The sequence below is a fragment of the Petromyzon marinus genome, chromosome 32 (genome assembly GCF_048934315.1).
Source record: "Petromyzon marinus isolate PM22_M1 ecotype Great Lakes invasive population chromosome 32, UKy_Petmar_22M1.pri1.0, whole genome shotgun sequence".
Classification (NCBI taxonomy): domain Eukaryota; kingdom Metazoa; phylum Chordata; class Hyperoartia; order Petromyzontiformes; family Petromyzontidae; genus Petromyzon; species Petromyzon marinus.
Genome location: NC_133698.1, coordinates 14,062,709 through 14,075,990, shown reverse-complemented (window position 1 = coordinate 14,075,990; position 13,282 = coordinate 14,062,709).

Here is a 13,282-nt window from a genome sequence, read left to right as displayed (position 1 = left end):
ACCTACGTGACTTTACCCAATAGAACCAAAGAGTATGGATCCTTGCAGTCACGAAAGCTTTAAATCTAGAAACGGCAGCCATTCCTCAGCTGTGAGTGGGTAAACAGAAAAGACGCCTTGACAAAGGAATTAGCATAAAATGTAAAGCTGTGCAAGCTCGCAAATATCATCAAAAATACATTAGCACCACCGTGAGAGTTTGGGATGCCACTAATTGAATGAATATGCTGTACCATTAAACATTCCTTTAACGTTTGGTTCGATTTAGAACATCTTTCCAATGGTTGCTTAATTTGAAGCCATCTTCTCGGTTGAAATTGTGTCTGTGTTTGTAGATCTGGATTGCCTCGTGAACAAATCTCTGATAAAAACCCGTGGGTTTGCAAAGAATCTTGGTATCGGAGAAAATTATATCGTGATCACCCACAACGTTGTAACAATAATCAGTTACGGCAGAAGAATTCGTTTTGCCGTGTTTCAAATCTGATTTGTGCTCGCGAATTCAATTCCAGACATCCCGCCATCAAATTCACCATGGAAGTGGAGAAAGATGGCAAGATATCATTCTTAGATGTTCTGTTTGAGAGGAGACCTGATGGCTCATTGGGGCATTCTGTCTACAGGAAACCCACCCACACAGATTCCTACTTGAAACCTGATTCCCACCACCCAGCCCAAAATAATTCTCTCATCAAAACTTTATACCATAGGGCTCATTGCATTTCGGACCAACACCACCTGACCAGTGAATTCAAACATGTACACCTGGCCCTCAAAAGGAATGGATACTCTGACCGTACCATCCGCCAAGCTGTTTCTCCCTCCATACAGAAACAACCACTTGATACTCCGGTCAAAACCATCACACTACCATATATAGCAGGCGTTACTAAAAAGATTTCCAAAATTCTAAACAAACACAAGATCCAGGTCCGGTTCAATACAGTACACAAAATTCGTGATCTGATCCCATCCGTGAAGGATGTCATTCCTGGCTTACAATACCTCGGGGTTTACAATTTGAGTTGTACCTGCGGTGATTGCTATATCGGGGAGATAAAGCGACATGTCTCTGACCGAATTCGCGAGCACAAATCAGATTTGAAACACGGCAAAACGAATTCTGCCGTAGCTGATCATTGTTACAACGCTGTGGGTGGTCACGATATAATTTTCTCCGATACCAAGATTCTTTGCAAACCCACGGGTTTTTATCAGAGATTTGTTCACGAGGCAATCCAGATCTACAAACACAGACACAATTTCAACCGAGAAGATGGCTTCAAATTAAGCAACCATTGGAAAGATGTTCTAAATCGAACCAAACGTTAAAGGAATTTTTAATGGTACAGTATTTTCATTCAATTAGTGGCATCCCAAACTCTCACGGTGGTGCTAATGTATTTTTGATGCTATTTGCGAGCTTGCACAGCTTTACATTTTATGCTAATTCCTTTGTCAAGGCGTATTTTCTGTTTACCCACTCACAGCTTAAAGGAGGCGACCTGCGCTTGACTTTTTTCACTCCAACGCTGTCCTCCGGACAGGTTGGTCCCTTCACCTGATGAAGGCCACTTGTGTTGTGGTCGAAACGTCGTGATTTGTGTTATTTTATTTTTTACCTACGTGACTTTACCCAATAGAACCAAAGAGAATGGCTGCCGTGTTCAGTGCACGTCTGCCTCCTGTCCGCCTCCTGTCCTTCCAGCCTGGGCAAGGAAGCTGACTCCAACTCGATGATATTTTAATGGAAGTGACTCCAGCACCTCACGGTGGTTCTTTAGCTCGTGGTCCTAGGGAGCCGCACGTAGCACGTGGACCACAAAGATGCCCCGTGTAGCTTTAACAGACTGTTGGGGCAAGTGCCGTAAGCGAGCACACGAGGGGATGGAGTGGGGAGCACCACGCCCGGACGCCTTTGTCTCTCCAGTGGCGATGTTTACACACCGCACCAGGTACTCATTTGAGGCTGAGTCGACATAGGGGAGGCCCAGTATCCGGTTCAGAGAATGGCCACCGGTGTTGGCCGTGCGCGAGAATCGAACTCGGGTCGCCGGGTTCGTAGCGCAGCGCGCTCGCCACTGCTCCGCCACTCTCCAGGTGGTCACGGATAACAGCAGGAAGTGGCCATAGTCGGTGGTTTGGGATGCGTGTGCCGCGCATACCCGGGGAGATGAGGCGGGGTGAGCCCACAGATATTCACAACTCCGCCACATCTCCCTTCGCGGTAGGGGGGTGGGGCAGGGGGGGGTGGGGCAGGGGGGGGTGGGGCAGAGGGGGGTGGGGCAGAGGGGGGTGGGGCAGGGGGGGATGGGGCAGGGGGGGGTGGGGCAGGGGGGGGTGGGGCAGGGGGGGGTGGGGCAGGGGGGGATGGGGCAGGGGGGGATGGGGCAGGGGGGGATGGGGCAGGGGGGGATGGGGCAGGGGGGGATGGGGCAGGGGGGGATGGGGCAGGGGGGGATGGGGCAGGGGGGGATGGGGCAGGGGGGGATGGGGCAGGGGGGGATGGGGCAGGGGGGGATGGGGCAGGGGGGGATGGGGCAGGGGGATGAACCGGCGGCCTCTGGATCGCACGTCGGGTGTGGATGGCCACTAACATCTCTACCGCGGCTGTAAGGCTGCACACGTGATGATGATTATTATTATTGCAACAGGCATTTGTGTCACGTGTGGGTTGGGCAACCGGTTTTACCGGACTTTTCAAGACGGTTATGCAAAAAAAATGTGTTTCAATAACCTTGGCCGAGAATAACGACGGAGCGGCAGTCAAAGGTGTGAAACGCGCCCAAGAAGACCTCAAGCGCCGTGGTGGCGAGACGTTAACTACCTCGCCCGCTACACCACAGGAGGCCGTGAGCTCGACTCCGACCCTGACGCCTGCTGTTGTATATTTGGAGTTTGAAAATTCTCCCCGTGGTCGCGTGGATTTTTATCCGGGTCCTCCGATTTCCCCCCCCCCCCCAATTAGAATCGAATTCACGCGTTTCGAGTATTTTGCTGCTCGACATTTCCACGTGATGACCAGCCGCTTTGTTGAGCTACCATTTGTGACAGCCAGGTCTTACCTGGTAAAATAAAAAAAGTTTAGTTTAGCGACGGTCTGGAGGAAATACACGAGTCCTTCATTCATTGCTGTGACGTCACCAGGTAAGATGCGCGTGACGTCATGTGGATTAAGACGCGCGTAACATCACTGAGTACGATGCGCGTGACGTCACCAGGTGAGCGGGATGCGCGTGACGTCACAGGACGAGCGAGATGCGCATGACGTCACCAGGTGAGCGAGGTGCGCGTGACGTCACCAGGTGAGCGGGATGCGCGTGACGTCACAGGGCGAGCGAGATGCGCATGACGTCACCAGGTGAGCGAGGTGCGCGTGACGTCATCAGGTGAGCGAGATGCGCGTGACGTCACCAGGTGAGCGGGATGCGCGTGACGTCACCAGGTGAGCGGGATGCGCGTGACGTCACCAGGTGAGCGGGATGCGCGTGACGTCACCAGGTAAGCGAGATGTGCATGACGTCACCAGGCGAGATTTAGATGGGCGTGACGTCACATCCCGTGACATCCAGGTGAGGTGTGGACTGGTAGAGAGAACAACAGAAGGGAGAGAGGCGAGCAGATCCAGGTGAGCTCACACGCAGGTGTAGCGTGCCATCACCATTATCGTCGTCGTCTGCTAGGGTAAATACATTACTGGACGAGGGGATAACTTGACCATACTTCATCGCGGTGGTGATGGCGGAGAGCGCAGACGTCGAGGCGCAGTCACAGCCATCGCCACCACCACGGTCCACGGCTTCCTCCCCAGGCCAGCCGCCTCGCGGCACGATCCAGCGATGCCACAACAAAACTCCTCTGTTCGCGAGCTGACCCTCATACTCGCTCCATCTCCGCGGTGTACGCTCCCCCTCTGAGGCCTCAGTCCCTACCCTGGCTCCTAGCCGTGACGCGCGCTGCCCGAGCTCACGGAGCGGTCCGAGTGGCGTCTCGACCCCGCGTGCTCCCGGCTCGCAGTCTCCCTCCCAGCGTGCATCTCCCCAGGCTGCTCCGCGCACTTTTAAATGTCGTTGTGCGCGCGTGTGTTTGGTATCGAGGTGAGATGCACGTAAGAGCTCATGCTTGTGAGTACTGTACTTAACTTGGGTGAGAATGAGGTCCAGGTGAGATCGTATCCAGGTGAGATTGAACTCCAGGTGAGATTGAACTCCAAGTGGGATTGTATCCAGGTGAGATTGAACTCCAGGTGAGATTGAGATCAAGATGCGATTGAACTCTAGGTGAGATAGTATCCAGGTGAGATTGAGATCAAGATGCGATTGAACTCTAGGTGAGATAGTATCCAGGTGAGATTGAACGCCAGGTGAGATTGAGATCAAGATGCGATTGAACTCTATGTGAGATAGTATCCAGGTGAGATTGAACGCCAGGTGAGATTTAGATCAAGGTGACATATCCAGGTGAGATGGAGATCAAGGTGAGATCGTATTCTAACTCGGGTGGCCGGCTTGGTCGTGGTAGTAATGTACTGTAATGGCTGTGATGGTGGTGATGCTGCTACTGATGATGCTGAGAGTAATATCTGTGATGGTGGTGGCCGATTGTGGACGTTTGATCCAGGTGAGTGTTTGACCCAGGTGAGTTCTGATCCAGGTGAGGGCTGACCCTATCTCAAGTGGCCATGTTGATGGTGGAGCGTAATGCAATGAATGGATGTGGTGGTGATGATGATGCTGCTGATGACGAACATATTGGTGATCCTGATAGTCACTAATCATGGTGGAGGTGGGATCCAGGTGAATTGTGACAACGGGTGAATCATCGTTATTATTAGTAGTTATAATGCATTAGCACCTAGATGTTTTAAATCCAGATGATGTGGTGCAGGTGAGGTCTTATACAGGTGTGCAGCAGGATCCTGGTGAGGGTTTTTGCGGGCGGGTCGGCCTGGTCTGCCGTGAGTGACTTCTGCACTGCACCACGCCTGGCGCGCACTCACCTGCACATGGAGGAGATGGTGAGACATCTGATCACCTGCTGGGTCGTCACGGTGGCCGTGCTAGGTGAGCCACGCATGCTGCTTCCCACAGGGTAACATCACCGTCTACATCACTGCCATCATCACCATCACCATTAGCTATCATCAACAGTATCGTTAACAGAGTAATTCCCATCAATTTCCTCGCTATTAATATCACCAGCAGCACAATGCGTAATAGGTATCATGCCCATCATCATAATGTGTATCAGTAACTACAGCATTGCCATAATTTCCATAATCATCATCATCATCAGAAGCAGCTTGAACTCATTACCACCATCACATTCACCATCACCACCATTTCCTTGCACACCTTCACTACCATTGTCATCAGCAGCATAATTTCTATCATCATCGGACCTCAAAATATTATAATAGGATTTACCCTTTCTGGCAATAAAACAGTTGTGTTAACAGCAAACTGAAACTTCTTGGTTAATGCAGACACGATTATTTGCAACTTTTTATTGCCAGAAAGGGTAAACCCTATTCTTATACCATCATCCTCATCGTCGGTATCTCTCCCATATCTCTACCCCCCCCCCCCCCATGTCTCTACCCCCCCCATGTCTCTACCCCCCCCCCATGTCTCTACCCCCCCCATGTCTCTACCCTCCCCCCATGTCTCTACCCCCCCCCATGTCTCTACCCCCCCCCATGTCTCTACCCCCCCATGTCTCTACCCCCCCCCATGTCTCTACCCCCCCCCCATGTCTCTACCCCCAACCATGTCTCTACCCCCCCCTCCCCATGTCTCTACCCCCCCCCCATGTCTCTACCCTCCCCCATGTCTCTACCCCCCCCCCCCATGTCTCTACCCCCAACCATGTCTCTACCCCCCCCTCCCCATGTCTCTACCCCCCCATGTCTCTACCCCCCCATGTCTCTACCCCCCCCATGTCTCTACCCCCACATGTCTCTACCCCCCCCCATGTCTCTACCCCCCCCCATGTCTCTACCCCCCCATGTCTCTACCCCTCCATGTCTCTACCCCCCCCCGTGTCTCTACCCCCCCCATGTCTCTACCCCCCCCCATGTCTCTACCCCCCCCCGTGTCTCTACCCCCCCCCATGTCTCTACCCCCCCCCCGTGTCTCTACCCCCCCCATGTCTCTACCCCCCCCCATGTCTCTACCCCCCCCCATGTCTCTACCCCCCCCATGTCTCTACCCCCCCCATGTCTCTACCCCTCCATGTCTCTACCCCCCCCCCCCCATGTCTCTACCCCCCCCATGTCTCTACCCCCCCCATGTCTCTACCCCCCCATGTCTCTACCCCCCCCCCCATGTCTCTACCCCCCCCATGTCTCTACCCCCCCCCATGTCTCTACCCCCCCCATGTCTCTACCGCCCCCCCCATGTCTCTACCCCCCCATGTCTCTACCCCCCCATGTCTCTACCCCCCCCCCCATGTCTCTACCCCCCCCATGTCTCTACCCCCCCATGTCTCTACCCCCCCATGTCTCTACCCCCCCCCCCCATGTCTCTACCCCCCCCCCATGTCTCTACCCCCCCCATGTCTCTACCCCCCCCATGTCTCTACCCCCCCCATGTCTCTACCCCCCCCATGTCTCTACCCTCCATGTCTCTACCCTCCCCCATGTCTCTACCCCCCCCATGTCTCTACCCCCCCCATGTCTCTACCCCCCCCATGTCTCTACCCTCCATGTCTCTACCCTCCCCCATGTCTCTACCCCCCCCATGTCTCTACCCTCCATGTCTCTACCCTCCCCCATGTCTCTACCCCCCCCCCCATGTCTCTACCCCCTCCCCATGTCTCTACCCCCCCCATGTCTCTACCCCCCCCCATGTCTCTACCCCCCCCATGTCTCTACCCCCCCCATGTCTCTACCCCCCCCATGTCTCTACCCCCCCCCATGTCTCTACCCCCTCCCCATGTCTCTACCCCCCCCATGTCTCTACCCCCCCCCCCATGTCTCTACCCCCCCCATGTCTCTACCCCCCCTCCCCATGTCTCTACCCCCATGTCTCTACCCCCCCCCCCCCATGTCTCTACCCCCCATGTCTCTACCCCCCCCATGTCTCTACCCCCCTCCCCATGTCTCTACCCCCCCCATGTCTCTACCCCCCCATGTCTCTACCCCCTCCCCATGTCTCTACCCCCCCATGTCTCTACCCCCCCATGTCTCTACCCCCCCATGTCTCTACCCCCCCCCATGTCTCTACCCCCCCTCCCCATGTCTCTACCCCCCCCATGTCTCTACCCCCCCATGTCTCTACCCCCTCCCCATGTCTCTACCCCCCCCCATGTCTCTACCCCCCCCATGTCTCTACCCCCCCCATGTCTCTACCCCCCCCATGTCTCTACACCACCCATGTCTCTACCCCCTCCCCATGTCTCTACCCCCCCATGTCTCTACCCCCCATGTCTCTACCCCCCCCCATGTCTCTACCCCCCCCATGTCTCTACCCCCCCCATGTCTCTACCCCCCCCATGTCTCTACCCCCCATGTCTCTACCCCCATGTCTCTACCCCCATGTCTCTACCCCCTCCCCATGTCTCTACCCCCCCATGTCTCTACTCCCCCATGTCTCTACCCCCATGTCTCTACCCCCCCCCATGTCTCTACCCCCCCCCATGTCTCTACCCCCCCCCCCCATGTCTCTACCCCCCCCCATGTCTCTACCCCCCCCCCCCATGTCTCTACCCCCTCCCCATGTCTCTACCCCCCCCATGTCTCTACCCCCCCCATGTCTCTACCCCACCGATGTCTCTACCCCCCCACCATGTCTCTACCCCCAACCATGTCTCTACCCCCCCCCCATGTCTCTACCCCCCCTCCCCATGTCTCTACCCCCCCTCCCATGTCTCTACCCCCCATGTCTCTACCCCCCCATGTCTCTACTCCCCCCCATGTCTCTACCCCCCCATGTCTCTACCCCCTCCCCATGTCTCTACCCCCCCCCCCCATGTCTTTACCCCCTCCCCATGTCTCTACCCCCCCCCATGTCTCTACCCCCATGTCTCTACCCCCCCCCCATGTCTCTACACCCCCCATGTCTCTACCCCCCCCATGTCTCTACCCCCCCATGTCTCTACCCCCCCCCCCCCATGTCTCTACCCCCCCCATGTCTCTACCTCCCCCATGTCTCTACCCCCCCCCCCCCATGTCTCTACCCCCCATGTCTCATCCCCCCCCATGTCTCTACCCTCCCCCATGTCTCTACCCCCACCCCCATGTCTCTACCCCCACCCCCATGTCTCTACCCCCCTCCATGTCTCTACCCCCCTCCATGTCTCTACCCCCCCCATGTCTCTACCCCCCCCATGTCTCTACCCCCCCATGTCTCTACCCCCCCCCCATTTCTCTACCCCCCCATTTCTCTACCCCCCCCCATGTCTCTACCCCCCTCCATGTCTCTACCCCCCTCCATGTCTCTACCCCCCTCCATGTCTCTACCCCCCATGTATCTACCCCCCCCATGTCTCTACCCCCTCCTCATGTCTCTACCCCCCCCATGTCTCTACCCCCCCCCCATGTCTCTACCCCCCCCCCCCCCATGTCTCTACCCCTCCATGTCTCTACCCCCCTCCATGTCTCTACCCCCCTCCATGTCTCTACCCCCCATGTATCTACCCCCCCCATGTCTCTACCCCCTCCTCATGTCTCTACCCCCCCCATGTCTCTACCCCCCCCCCATGTCTCTACCCCCCCCCATGTCTCTACCCCCCCATGTCTCTACCCCCCCCATGTCTCTACCCCCCCATATCTGTACCCCCCCCCCCATGTCTCTACCCGCCCATGTCTCTACCCCCCCTCCCCATGTCTCTACCCCCCCCATGTCTCTACCCCCCCCCATGTCTCTACCCCCCCATGTCTCTACCCCCCCTCATGTATCTACCCCCCCCCCATGTCTCTACCCCCCCCCATGTCTCTACCCCCTCCCCATGTCTCTACCCCCCCCAATGTCTCTACCCCCATGTCTCTACCCCCCCCCATGTCTCTACCCCCCCATGTCTCTACCCCCCCTCATGTATCTACCCCCCCCCATGTCTCTACCCCCCCCATGTCTCTACCCCCTCCCCATGTCTCTACCCCCCCCCATGTCTCTACCCCCATGTCTCTACCCCCCCCCATGTCTCTACCCCCCCATGTCTCTACCCCCCCCCCCCCCCATGTCTCTACCCCCATGTCTCTACCCCCCCCCCATGTCTCTACACCACCCATGTCTCTACACCCCCCATGTCTCTACCCCCACCTCTACCTCCTCCATGTCTCTACCCCCCCCCCATGTCTCTACCCCCAACCATGTCTCTACCCCCCCATGTCTCTACCCCCCTCCATGTCTCTACCCCCCTCCATGTCTCTACCCCCCCCATGTCTCTACCCCCCTCCATGTCTCTACCCCCATCCATGTCTCTACCCCCCCCCATGTCTCTACCCCCTCCCCATGTCTCTACCCCCCCCATGTCTCTACCCCCATGTCTCTACCCCCATGTCTCTACCCCCCATGTCTCTACCCCCCCATGTCTCTACCCCCCCATGTCTCTACCCCCCCATGTCTCTACCCCCTCCCCATGTCTCTACCCCCCCCCCCATGTCTCTACCCCCATGTCTCTACCCTCCCCCATGTCTCTACCCCCCCCATGTCTCTACCCCCCCCATGTCTCTACCTCCCCCATGTCTCTACCCCCCATGTCTCTACCCCCCCCCCATGTCTCTACCCCCACCCCCATGTCTCTACCCTCCCCATGTCTCTACCCCCACCTCTACCTCCCCCATGTCTCTACCCCCCCCCCCCCCATGTCTCTACCCCCAACCATGTCTCTACCCCCCCATGTCTCTACCCCCAACCATGTCTCTACCCCCCCATGTCTCTACCCCCCCCATGTCTCTACCCCCCTCCATGTCTCTACCCTCCCCATGTCTCTACCCCCCCCCCATGTCTCTACCCCCATCCATGTCTCTACCCCCCCCCATGTCTCTACCCCCCCCATGTCTCTCCCCCCCCATGTCTCTACCCCCCTGTTCCTATTCCCCATGTCCCTCCCCGCGCATCTCTCCAATCCCCCCCCCTCTCGCCGTCAGTATGCATCTCTCCCCCGCGCTGCGGGGACGCTGCCGCCTCTGGGCGCATGGTGCCCGTGAAGGAGCCCAGCTGGGCCGGCAACGTCCCCTGCTTCGCCTGCGAGCTGGAGGCCAACGAGACCTCCATGGTGTGGTGCGTGCGGCCACCCGGGGGAGGGGGGCATGGGGGGCGGTAGCTGTTGGCCAAGAAGACCGCCAGACACGCAGGCCCACAGTCGAACCCAGCCTCTTGAAGTGTGTGAGCCTTGCGTAAGACGAGGAGTGTGACCGCGTCTCAAGGCGCTGAAAAGACACAGTGGGCGCTTTGTGTTGTTGGGGCATAGGTCTCTATGTGAGTCTATGGGTCTCTAATTTAATCTGTGGGTCTCGATGTGAGTCTGTGGGTCTCTAATTTAATCTGTGGGTCTCGATGTGAGTCTGTGGGTCTCTATGTGAGTCTGTGCTAAGAGCGACCTCTCGCTCAGCCCTCCCTCCCCCTCTCTCTCCTGGTCGCTAGGTGGGCCCTGGGGGACGAGGTGGTGTGCATGTGGCCGCCCGACCCCAACCCCGTGGCGACGACGCGCGTGTTGTGTCAGCACGGGCGCGCGCCGGCCACGGGGCTCGTGTCCACGTCGCTGTGCGTGCTGCACGCCGGGATGACCGACTTCGGGAACGGCGCCGCGGTGCGGTGCCAGGCGAGCGAGACGGCGAAACTCCGGAGCGTGCAGCTCAGGGCCAAGATGCGGGCCGGCTCTCGCAGTGAGTGACGGGGAGAGCACAGCGTGAGAGATGGAATACGTGAATGGGTGAGAGTGTACGTACGCGAGTGCGTGCGAGCACGGGCTCACCAACAGCACTTGTCCCAACAACAACAGCCTGTGAAAAGCGACGGGGATTTTCAGCTTTCTATGACATGTTTGTGTATGGCTAAGCACGTGTGATTATACACGTGTGCTTGTGTGTGGTTTTACAGGGGTGTGTGATTATACAGTTGTGTGTTATTATACAGGGGTGTGTTATTATACAGGTGTGTATGCAATAATACAGGTGTGTGTGTGTGTGTGGAATGATACAGTTGTGTGATTATCCGGTTGTGTGTGTGTGGAATGATCTCCCGTCCAAACAGGTTGGGTGAGTGGCGGTGCCAGTACTCCCAGAATGCACCAGGGCGCCCTGGCAGCCTGCGCAATGCTGGCGGCATCTCTGCTGGCATGTACGTGCGTGCCCACACACACACAGACAAAGATCCCCCGTATAGCCTTAACAGACTGTTGGGGTCACACACACACAGACAAAGATCCCCCGTATAGCCTTAACAGACTGTTGGGGTCACACACACACAGACAAAGATCCCCCGTATAGCCTTAACAGACTGTTGGGGTCACACACACACAGCTGTTAGCGAGTAGCACCCATGGCGGGAGTCGGTGGCCAACACCACGCCCACCCTCCCGCCTGAGGGGACCTAGAAAAGACCCAGGACCGGTTAAGATATTCATCACCGATGTTGGTGGCTGTGAGGGGGAATCGAACTCGGGTCGCCAGATTTGTAGCGCAGCGCCCAAACCGCTGCACCACCGCTCCTCACACACACCTATTTATCGTTTATTTGTATAGTATGAAGATGTGGGGAGCGGTAGTGTAGCGCTTTGTGTGTATATATAGATGCTTGTATATATTATATCATGTTATTCAACTGGTTCGTGTTACATAACCGGTTTTGGCATATATCGGAATGCGTGGAACAATAAACGGGGGGTTATCACCTCGTTAACTGGGAAACAAAGGCAGCCGCTGGCCCAGGTTAGCAGGGTGGTGGGGTAAAGTGTGGGTACGTTCACCTCTTCCAGTACGCCTGGGTCAGTGTGGAAGAGTAGGCCAATTACCACTCTCGGGCTCCCCCTGGCAGAGATCCCCTTTCCGCCGGCGTGGCGTGAGTGCATCAGTTGCAGGGGCTGCGCCCTCTCCCGTAGATTTTTTTTGTTTTATTTCAGCCGTGCGGTTTGTACGTCCACGCGCCCCAGTGGCAGCTGTCCCTGTGCGGCACAAGCCGACTCGATGCCTGGGCCTGCGAGCCGGCATCTGCCAGTAGGTGGCGATGCTCGCCGCCGCCGCCGCTGTGTGCGTGCTTGCGATCCCAAGGGAGCGATGTGCGGTGTCATTGTAATCCGATTTGGCAAATTTGCACCGCGACGTGGACACGCGATGATGGCCTCCTGCTCCTCGTTTCGACGTCGCGGGGATCTTTAACGTCCGCCGTGAGCGAAGCGGGCGGGGCGTGGTAGTGTACGGTCCATGCCGCACACGCCGCAGTGGTAACCAGGGCGGCCTGACGAATCACGGACGCGTTGCCGCTCAGCCGTGTCACCGCCCCCCAGAGTTAGAGGTTAGGGGTCAGCAGGCTTGGCATCTTAGCCGGGCGGTAGTGGTCGTGGCTATGCACGTGGCCTGTAGTCCAGCATCGTGGAGGTAGGAAGGGTTGGTGGATCACACAGAAATCCTGTGAAACTCCCTTCTCCTGATTGGGTGTCGAGGAGGTGCCATACCCTGGCTAGCCAGGAGAAGGCAGTAGAGCAAGTACCTGTGTCCACCTGTGTCCATCTGTACGGGGATAGAGTGGTGCCCCCTCGCGCAAGGCGTGGGTTTACTCCGGCCTGGAAGTATCCAAACATAAACACCCAATGTAGCAGCAGCAGCAGGACCCTCCTGAAAAAGAGCCATACTTCTCGGTGTGGTCCTGCTGGATCAATGCAGAATGATCGCTCTCATGATGGTATCGTCTCGTGTCCCGTGGTGACGGAGCGTGCCGAGGCCGGAGGCGGCAGTGCGGGGCTCAGCCACGGGGCGGCGCCGTGAGCGCGCCATCGCCACGCGAGCTCGGTCGGAGCAGCAGGAGGAGGTGGGGGAGGGAGTGCACCAGTGGGTCCCTGCCACGTTTTAGCTCCGTTTACATGATCTGTCTTCCGTTTTACTTTGAATGCGGATGGGGAGGGTGGTGCTTGGCACAGCTGAAGCTTCTGGGCACCACTGCCTGCGCCGGTAACCGTAGCACGCGCGCGTGACGATGTGCGACGTCTGTGCCACGTACAGGACACTTGTGACACACGCGTGTCATCCTGTGTGACGCGCCTGTGACACCTGGCACCCTGTGTGACGCGCGCGTGACGATGGTGAACGTCTGTGCAGGATTGAGCTGGGATGTGGAAGACGAGG